We start from the raw sequence: 8,904 nt of genomic DNA, 5'->3' as shown, positions 1-8,904 counted from the left end.
GGAATATAAGTAAAAGAGTAACAGATAAAGACTCGGCCTTAAATAAGGGAAAAGATGGTGGTGCCTCAGGAAGACTGGGGAATGAACACATTTTGAATGGAAGGAATCAAGAATTCTAATTAAGATATGTTGATAGTGAGAGGTCTTTCAAACACCTAAATAGGTGGTATGTCAAATCAGTTGGATAAATAGAAAAGTCCTAGGCTTGAAATATAATTTGAGTGTCATAAGCATAGAGATGAAGTTTTAGAGTCATAGGTATTGATTAATTGACCTAGAGAAAGCATACACAAAAAAAGGAAAGGAAAGGAAAAAAAAAAAAAATGGAAGTATTCCTCTACAGAATTCTAAGCACCTCAGGTTGCCCAAGATGGGAAACTGGATGGAAAGTCTTGAAGAGATTGTAACACAATCAAAAAGCCCAGAAGAGAGAAAAAATAAAACTCTAGAGGGAATTGGTCTTTAGTGTGAATAATGCAAGAACATATAATGAGGACCGAGAAGTGACTGTTAGGACTGGTAAACTGGAAGACATTAGTGATCTTGCCAGCAAACATTTCAGTGAGATAATGGAATACAAACCCAATCACAGGGTACTAAAAAAGAATGGGAGGAATGAAAGTGGAGACAATACTTGTAGCAAATGCCTCCTTTAAGAAATAAAAGGACAAGTGGTTCAGGATTTTATTTTATTTTTTCCTCTCTGATGGGAGGGATATCTGTGGGGCTTAGCAACAGGTCAGTAGATTCCCTCTCACTCACAGCACACCAATCTGAAGTTCCTAATCTGTCTGCCACTGACTTGTTCCAGCTCAGAAAGAGCCTGTTTCCCTACATTAGTTACTCAGTTGGCTTAGAGCTCTCACAGGACTAGCTTGATGGTCCTCAGAGTGTATTGCTGTAAATCCTTTATTGAGGATGTAAGATCCTGTAAGATCCTGCACAGCTCCTCAGGAGCTGCTCAACAAGTGTTAAGAGTCAATACTACTTTACTAAAAGCTTTCTGTGGTAGTGCGGCACCAGTCTGTCCCTGTACTTTGGAATTATCTTTAGGTGGCAATGAATTAAAGCATAGGAAAGTTTTATTTCTTTCATCATCTCAGTGCTGGAGAGAGTCCTTTGTGCCAGATAGGTTCAATAGACCCTAAAACAAATTTTCAAAATAAAAATACAGAGTACTCAGTTCTCCATCCTTTCCAGGTTAAATACCCTTTTCTTTTTCTGAATAACACAGTTTCTTAATCGGATAACTGCACCAACCTGCAACAGCCAAAACCACATTTCCGTAACAATCCCTTATGTTCCTTAATCTCTTCATTCTGACTTCTTGAACCTCTTGTTCCCCTGGCCACCTTGCATTCCCTCCTGATGGTCACTGTTACGGTGATCTGCACCTTACTTAGGCAGTTTCTCCTCGAAGTTTCCAGTCAGTTCAAACTACATCCCTGTACACAGAGCCCCAAAGACAGCTGCAGTGTTCTATTTCTGATACTGTCAAAAGGAAACAAGGGGAGGGCTTGTAGGACTTACTATCTAAGCATCTCCATACTATTATCAGAGCTCTAGATCCTAGGGTCAGGGTGGTTATGTGCTAGCCATGTAGTGTCCTAGGGTCTACATATATGATCTCATCTAGTACTCACAAAACCTGTAAGGAAAATGGAAACATTTTCAATTATAGATGAGAGAACTGACTCAACTTTCTTTTGCAACAACACCCAAGTTAACAAGGTAGTCGGTGGCAGAACAAAAATTTAAATTCACGTGAGTCAGACTACATATCCTGTTTACTTTCCACTGTTGCAGTAGTGCTTTCCAGAAATATGTCACTGGAATGTTATTTTACATAGGTAGCTTACTTAATTGTTCTCTTCACTTGTCTGGACTTTGGTATTTTCTGTTGTTTCTCCCACCTCCTCACACCCCTCAAGACTCATTTCAGGCAAATCCCTCTGAAACCCTTCCTGACACCCGTCCCTAGTCTACAACTTGTATGTGTTCTCCCAACAGCCCATCTTATTCTTATCAAGATGTATCATATTTGTAACTTGTCTGTGTCTTCCATAAGGGCATAACAGCATGTGTTTACAAATAAATGGACGAATACCTAAGCAAATGAATAAGTGGATGTATGTTTAAAAATCTCTGAATGGATCATGCATATCAGTTTTGGAGCCTCCATACATCTAGACAAAGACATGCTAGAGTCTTGAGAGAGAGATGTTTTTTCTAACTCTGAACCAAGGGTAGCAGCTGTCCTCAAACCTGGGATTATTTTTACACAGTTCCTGTCAAACAGGAGTGGGATTCTTCTCCTAGGGCTTTCCACCTGCCGTCCCTCCTCTGTGTCATGCCATTTCTGCCTGTTTGGTCTGATTCCTGCCTCTCCACTAGCAATTGAGAAATTTTCCTCTCAAAATGAGTACTGTCAATTTTATCAGATGCCATTTGTTCCTTTTCTCAAGACCTCTGATCCCTTTTAATGACTTTTTTCTTTGGTTCTTGAAGTTCCCTGGCTCCTTAATATCTGCCACTTTGCCCTTTTAAAGAAACATCTCTTCCCTGACACTTGCACTAAGTACTAGCTCTTCTTTAACCTTCTTTTCCTCAGTTCTAGAAACTCTCTGAGTGCCTCTCTCATAACAATATGTGTAATTGATTTCAGTCTGGGTCTGGCTTTGGGGCAGCCAGGCCATTCTAGGCCAGAAAACAACTGTCTTGAAGCTGATAGTCAGTCATCTTCCTGTCTCAATTTACCCCTACGTGGGGGCAAAAGGACAATTTTATAGCTAAAGAAGTTAAAATTCTGAGCCCAGCTCACCTTGTTTTTGCCAAATCGCTCACTGTTTGTGGAAGGCAAGTAGTAACAGGGTCAACTATTGTCTGAAAAGTGAAAAAGTTTAGGTTTAGATTTCAGACAGTTGTGGAGATTTCACCCCTTACCCTTTTGTAAATATTTCTGTTTTAAGAATATCACATCATAAATCTGTATTCGACTGAGATCCTAGGTGCATTCTTGGATTATTTCTAGATTTAGAAACCTTGTCTATCTTTTTAAAATGTCTCAAAAGCCCTTTCACATACAACACAATTGTGATCTTTTCTCTTTCCTTAACGTGTGGTCATGCAAGCTTTTTACTGATACACCCCTATTATGACCTTGTAATTAAGTCAATTTCTTGAATTTAATAACAAATAGTGTTATAGATTGCAGAAATAGGGTGCATATAAAGAGAAAAAAGTTCTGAGGGAAGAATATGGATTTTTGGATGTGCTATGTTCTGTGCTATACTGTGGAAAAAGATGTGTGAGGACACAGATCAGGATCCTTCAGCACATGCATGGTAAATTAGGCTTCCCTTATTAAAGCAGATGTGAAGATGTGTGTGTTTAGGACAAATGCGGTTAAGCAGTGTGGCCCTTCAGGAGATTTTATATATATGTGTGTGTGTGTGTGTGTATTATATTATTATATTCAGGAGATAATACGCACACACACACGTGTGTGTGTGTGTGTGTGTGTGTGTGTGTGTGTGTGTGTGTGTGTGTGTGTGTATCAAGCTGGGGAAGTACCTGGCTGCAGGCAGGAAACAGATTATTTAAAAGAAAATATAAAAGCTACAACTAAGTTGATTAATTTCATCCAAAAAGCTGGTTGACTCATTAGGGATGTAATATCCATGAGTGGTAACATAAGTGTATGAGTTTTAAAATAGAAATGCTTACCTAGATTGATCGATCCCATACCCTTCTCTGGATTTTTTTTTTTTAATTCCCAGAGAAAAAGTTCTGTCATATGGGACGGTACACATCTTCAGGTTCATTTCTAATCTCTCTTCAACCCAATGCCTTTCATTGCTACATATTTGTGAACTTCAAAATTCTTTATCTCTCTCCCCAGATGACAGATTGGTTATCTCCAATCACTTACTTCATGTTAATGAATGTCAGAGAAGAACAGTGTTTTCCTTTCTCATCAATGAGATGGACCCAAGGACAGAATGAATTTCTTAACAACACAATGTTCACCTATTTTTGTATAAAGTTTGACTTTGGTGGGAGAATTATGAATGTAACTTGTATATGGGAAATCCTACTATCCCTTGAATTTGACATCATTCCCTTGTGTTCTAATCACAAGAGAAGTGACAACCAGAGGACTTGGCTCCACATGGAGTCTAGAAACATTATGTCCAAAAGAAAATGATTTCTCATGTTTCATGAAGGTGTTCATTTTCCTAAATCTATTCCCCTAGTTATCTTTGCTGAGAGATAAAGATAAGCTACAGTGGTCAACTCATTAAGGATTTAGACTTCTGGATTTTTTTTTTCCCATTAAGAACAAAACTACTCATCTCTAATTTCCCAAGCACCCACAATTCAACATGGACAATATGAGCAATATAAATTTTCCTTACAAAATGTAAACTTTAGTCTTTCTACGAACCTATCTTGTTTGCTTTAAACAACCACCCACACAAGAACTTAAGCAGAAAATTGGAAGCTCTCCTATAATGTCTTTTTCACACACCTCTCAAAGTATTTGAACTTTTTATTTCTATTGCCCTCATCATTTCTGATCTCATTTATAGATTATAACCTCTTAATTTGGACCTCTGACCTTAGTTTTACCAGCTTTCTCTGAATGTTCATTTGGAAATATGTATCTAGTCATACTACTTTCATGCTTAAAATATTACAATGGATCCCCATATATTAAAAATAAAGTATAAACTAGCTTAGAACAGAAGGCTCTTTTCTGTACTGCATTTTTGCCTGCAAATAATTCTTTACATATTACTGTCATACACAATATCTATTCAAATGGACCATCCTATGATTTTACCTGCCAAATTTATTTTTAAGTTCATCTCCATTTCTCTATATTCACTATTCACTTCCTCTCTTCTATTAGTGTAACCCCATACTGATTGCTCTCTTGTATTCTAGAGTTTTCCTTTCTAGTCTGTTATTTTCATTCTAAATAAAAAGATCCATTCAATATAAAACTACAAACAGAGTTTTGACTACGACAGCTTCTCTTTATCTCTCAATAAAGGTAACTAGAGGAATGGATTTTGAAAAATAATAAAGATTTGGGTGAACTGTGATAAATCAGTCTTTTCCTTTGTACCTAACGTTTCTCGATGGAATATGGAGCCACATCCTGAACTCACCCTGTCCTCTGGTTCTGACTTCTCATATCCTGCTAAATAAAGTTTCTCATTGTTCTAAGAATAGGGGACATAATTTCTAATGTGGACAAAACAGATTTTGTGAGATAGACTCTTGCTTCCTTCCATAGTAATTCTTAAAGTTCTGCTGTCAGGTCTCCATCTTCTCTGACAGTCTTTAGTTTCCTGGAAAGCTCAAGGCACCCTTCCACATCAGGATCCTTGTACACACTCTTTCCGCCTACAGTGCTGTTCCTTCTCAACCTGCCTACTTCTAATCTCAGCTCAACGTTACTATCTCAAGGTGACATTTCATGACCCCTTGGATTAATGTTATCTACTTTAATAAAGTTATAAAGTTCTGAAACCTCCTTGATATCAGTCATTACAGTAAGTAATTAAACATGTATTTGTGTAATGTCTCTCTCCCCCCTCAGATACTATCTTGAAGCAGGAAAACATCATTTCTGTTTTGCTTACCAACATATTTCCAGTGAACACTATAGTATCTCACAAAAATTGAATATTTAATAGAATGATTACCATTCTGGCCTCTTCCCTCCCATATCACATTTTTATTCCAGTCTCACCATACTATATATGGTAACCAAAATGCATCTTATAAATTCCTGCTCCTGTGCTGTGGCATGCAGCATTATCCTCTGTTTCTTATCCCCATACACCATATCCCTATCACCTATCGAGCTAATACCTATACTTGTTTCCAAGTTGATACTGGGAGTTGCTGCCTATGTTATTACTTTACAAGCTTCAATTTGCTTTTTTTCCTTCCCTAAATTAAATTAAAATAACAAGGAAAAGGATATATAAAATGCAATAAATCTATAATAGCAGGAAGAAGAAGAGAGATATGAATTAGTGGAGAACAAAAAAGATACATAAAAACGTATTGATTTTAAAACAGAGTAAAAAAAAAAACTTTAATACAAGTAAGCCAATTTTGCTCAAAGCACCCAACATTATAGACCTTTTAGATTACATAAAAGAATGTGGGTTGTTAACAAGCAATTTAATTACAGAGGAAAAATAAATACAGAGAGGTAGATTGATATAAGGAGAAAATGTAAAAGTATGCATTGCTTGTTACGTTCCCATCTTTCTTCTAAAGCATTATTTTAATAATTAAAATTATTTATTGAATACCTATGATTATCCTTTTATACAGAAAATTCCCTGAGTTTTATCTTAACATTATTTGTTATTGTTATTTTAACCTAATATTGTATTTCCTTTTCTTACTAACTAAACAAGTATTTATTATATTACACATCAGCAATGTTTTGATATGTAACTAGTACAAGTACTATTATTAACTCATTTGATAGGTGAGGGATTCAAGTCTAAAAGATGTCCAATGACTTAACCAAGATAACAAAACTAATATCCAGCTGATAAAGATATTATCTAAGCATTTCTGTCTTCAAATCCAGTGATTTTTACCACAGATTTATAAACAAAATTTGGCATTTAACTAGATATTTCTCAAAAAGAAGTTAATAAACTTCATGCAATAACATCAACAGGAAATTTTTAAAACACATATTCTTCAGCCTCATTTCAGACCTGTTAAAACAGAGATTTGAACATAGGGCCTGGAAATTTGATTTTACACTCAACAGGTGATTCTTTTGCACATTAAATTGAGAAACACTATGTACCCAGAGAGAGCCTCTAAAATGGAGAAAAATACTGTTCACTTATAAAAAGAGTAGTGATACCTTCTAAAGATCAACTGAGAGACACAGAGAGATGGTATATGCCACATGTAAGTTTAGAGAACAGATTTTTTATTATGGCTAATGTTCGTAAGAAAAGGCAAAACTTAGGTGGTAGAACTTGGGCAGGGTATTGAAGTATTATAAAGATATGTCCAGGGGGTAAATATGGGAGTAGAAAAGGCAACAGAGGCACAGAAAATACCTAGAAAACTGTGCAGTGATAAAATTTTACTCAGTATTTATAGGGGCAGTTAGGAGGCCCATTTTGTTGGGTTACAGCCTGTGCAATAAAATCTTGTTCAGTAATTTTATTTTATTTTTTTTTATTTTTTATTTTTTTAAATTTTATTTTGTCGATATACATTGTGGCTGATTATTGCTCCCCATCACCAAAACCTCCCTCCCTTCTCCCTCCCCCCCTGCCCCCCAACAATGTCCTTTCTGTTTGCTTGTCGTATGTCGTATCAACTTCAAGTAATTGTGGTTGTTATATCTTCTTCCCCCCCTCCCCGGTTTGTGTGTGTGTGTGTGTGTGTGTGTGTGTGTGTGTGTGAATTTATATATTAATTTTTAGCTCCCACCAATAAATGAGAACATGTGGTATTTCTCTTTCTGTGCCTGACTTGTTTCACTTAAAAAATATGGAACACTTCACGAATTTGCGTGTCATCCTTGCGCAGGGGCCATGCTAATCTTCTCTGTATCGTTCCAATTTTAGTATATGTGCTGCCGAAGTGAGCACTTGTTCAGTAATTTTAAATAAGGTTGATGGCAGCAGATTGCAATAAAATACAATGGTATTATTAATAATAATAATGAGGAAGAGGAAGAGAAAGAGTAGGAGAAAGGGGTGGAGACAACTACTACTATTACCACTAATATTACCACTACTAATACTACACAAAAGCAATAATAATACATGCTATATTTTTTCATTTATATGTATATATGAAGGTATCTTGCATGTATTAGTTTTATTTTTTACAACCAAGTTGACAAGCATACGACAGGCATTTAACTTAGGAGGAAATTAAGATTCAGAGAGAGTAAATAATATATGTAAGGTATACAGCTAGTAAGTGGTACAATCAAAATTTGAACCAGAATCTGTCTTTAATTTCTTATTTTTTCTCCACTAAACACTGTTGTCTACCTCTAGAAGCACAAGAAAATTTAATTGATGTAGATTAAGGTGCATAAATGTTATTTTAAAAAGTTTAAATCATGTATTCGTTTTGGAATAAATACATGTTTAAAAATTATACAACATATTAAGCAAAACTTCAGGAACATTAGAATCTATTTTAGATTTATTGCTGCCGATTATAATTTATTTCCCAAGAATTGAACTACTAAGTATAAAAATGAGAATCCTTCTGCCCAGCTGGGTAGATATCACATGAAAATGATAGTGAGACTTGACTCCATGGTAAATAAGTTCCGTGGGCAGAAACAGCTTCTTGGTGAAGGATACAAAAAGTTGTTAAAAGCAGAAATTCTCAAGATCTTTTTCCTATTCCTGGGTGGAGAGTATCAATTATATCTAGACAAGCTGACTTGGTTTCTGTCTGTTCTCTTTTCTGACAGATCGCACTATTCCACCTCACTTTTATTCTATATCCACTTATGCATATGATTGGATACAGAGAAGCTAAGAGGCTTCTATCTCTGTACAAGGAACAATTTGATGATATAAAACAGAAGAAAAGGGAAACGTTGAGAAGTAAAAGAGCAGTGATGAAGCTGAAAACAGGTTATCCAAGCTACACACTGAAACTGCTCACTCTGGCCAAAACCAAGTACTCATGTCTTATATATGCTCCCTGGTTTCCTAATCAGTGTACCCACTTAGACTGACACCTGTGTCTAGAATATTTACCACCACTCCCTCCATCCTCTCCCCATAATCTCCACGATCACATTCACATCGTCTATTCAATGTTTGAGGACCAGTTATCATGTTCTACTGCTATGGAGTGAATGTTTGTGTC

The 8,904-nt window shown here is 36.1% G+C and overlaps 1 non-coding gene across 1 annotated transcript; it reads right to left on the bottom strand.

The window, feature by feature from the left end:
* Positions 1-7,548: 7,548 nt before the first annotated feature.
* Positions 7,549-7,655, bottom strand: LOC134363505 (U6 spliceosomal RNA). Its single transcript, XR_010021740.1, has one exon. It is a non-coding gene; the product is annotated as a U6 spliceosomal RNA (small nuclear RNA).
* Between the last annotated feature and the right edge of the window lie 1,249 nt (positions 7,656-8,904).

The sequence above is a fragment of the Cynocephalus volans genome, chromosome 14 (assembly GCF_027409185.1).
Source record: "Cynocephalus volans isolate mCynVol1 chromosome 14, mCynVol1.pri, whole genome shotgun sequence".
In the NCBI taxonomy this organism is placed as follows: Eukaryota; Metazoa; Chordata; class Mammalia; order Dermoptera; family Cynocephalidae; genus Cynocephalus; species Cynocephalus volans.
The sequence above is the reverse complement of the archived record's forward strand: the minus strand, read 5'-3'. Positions and strand labels throughout refer to the sequence as shown.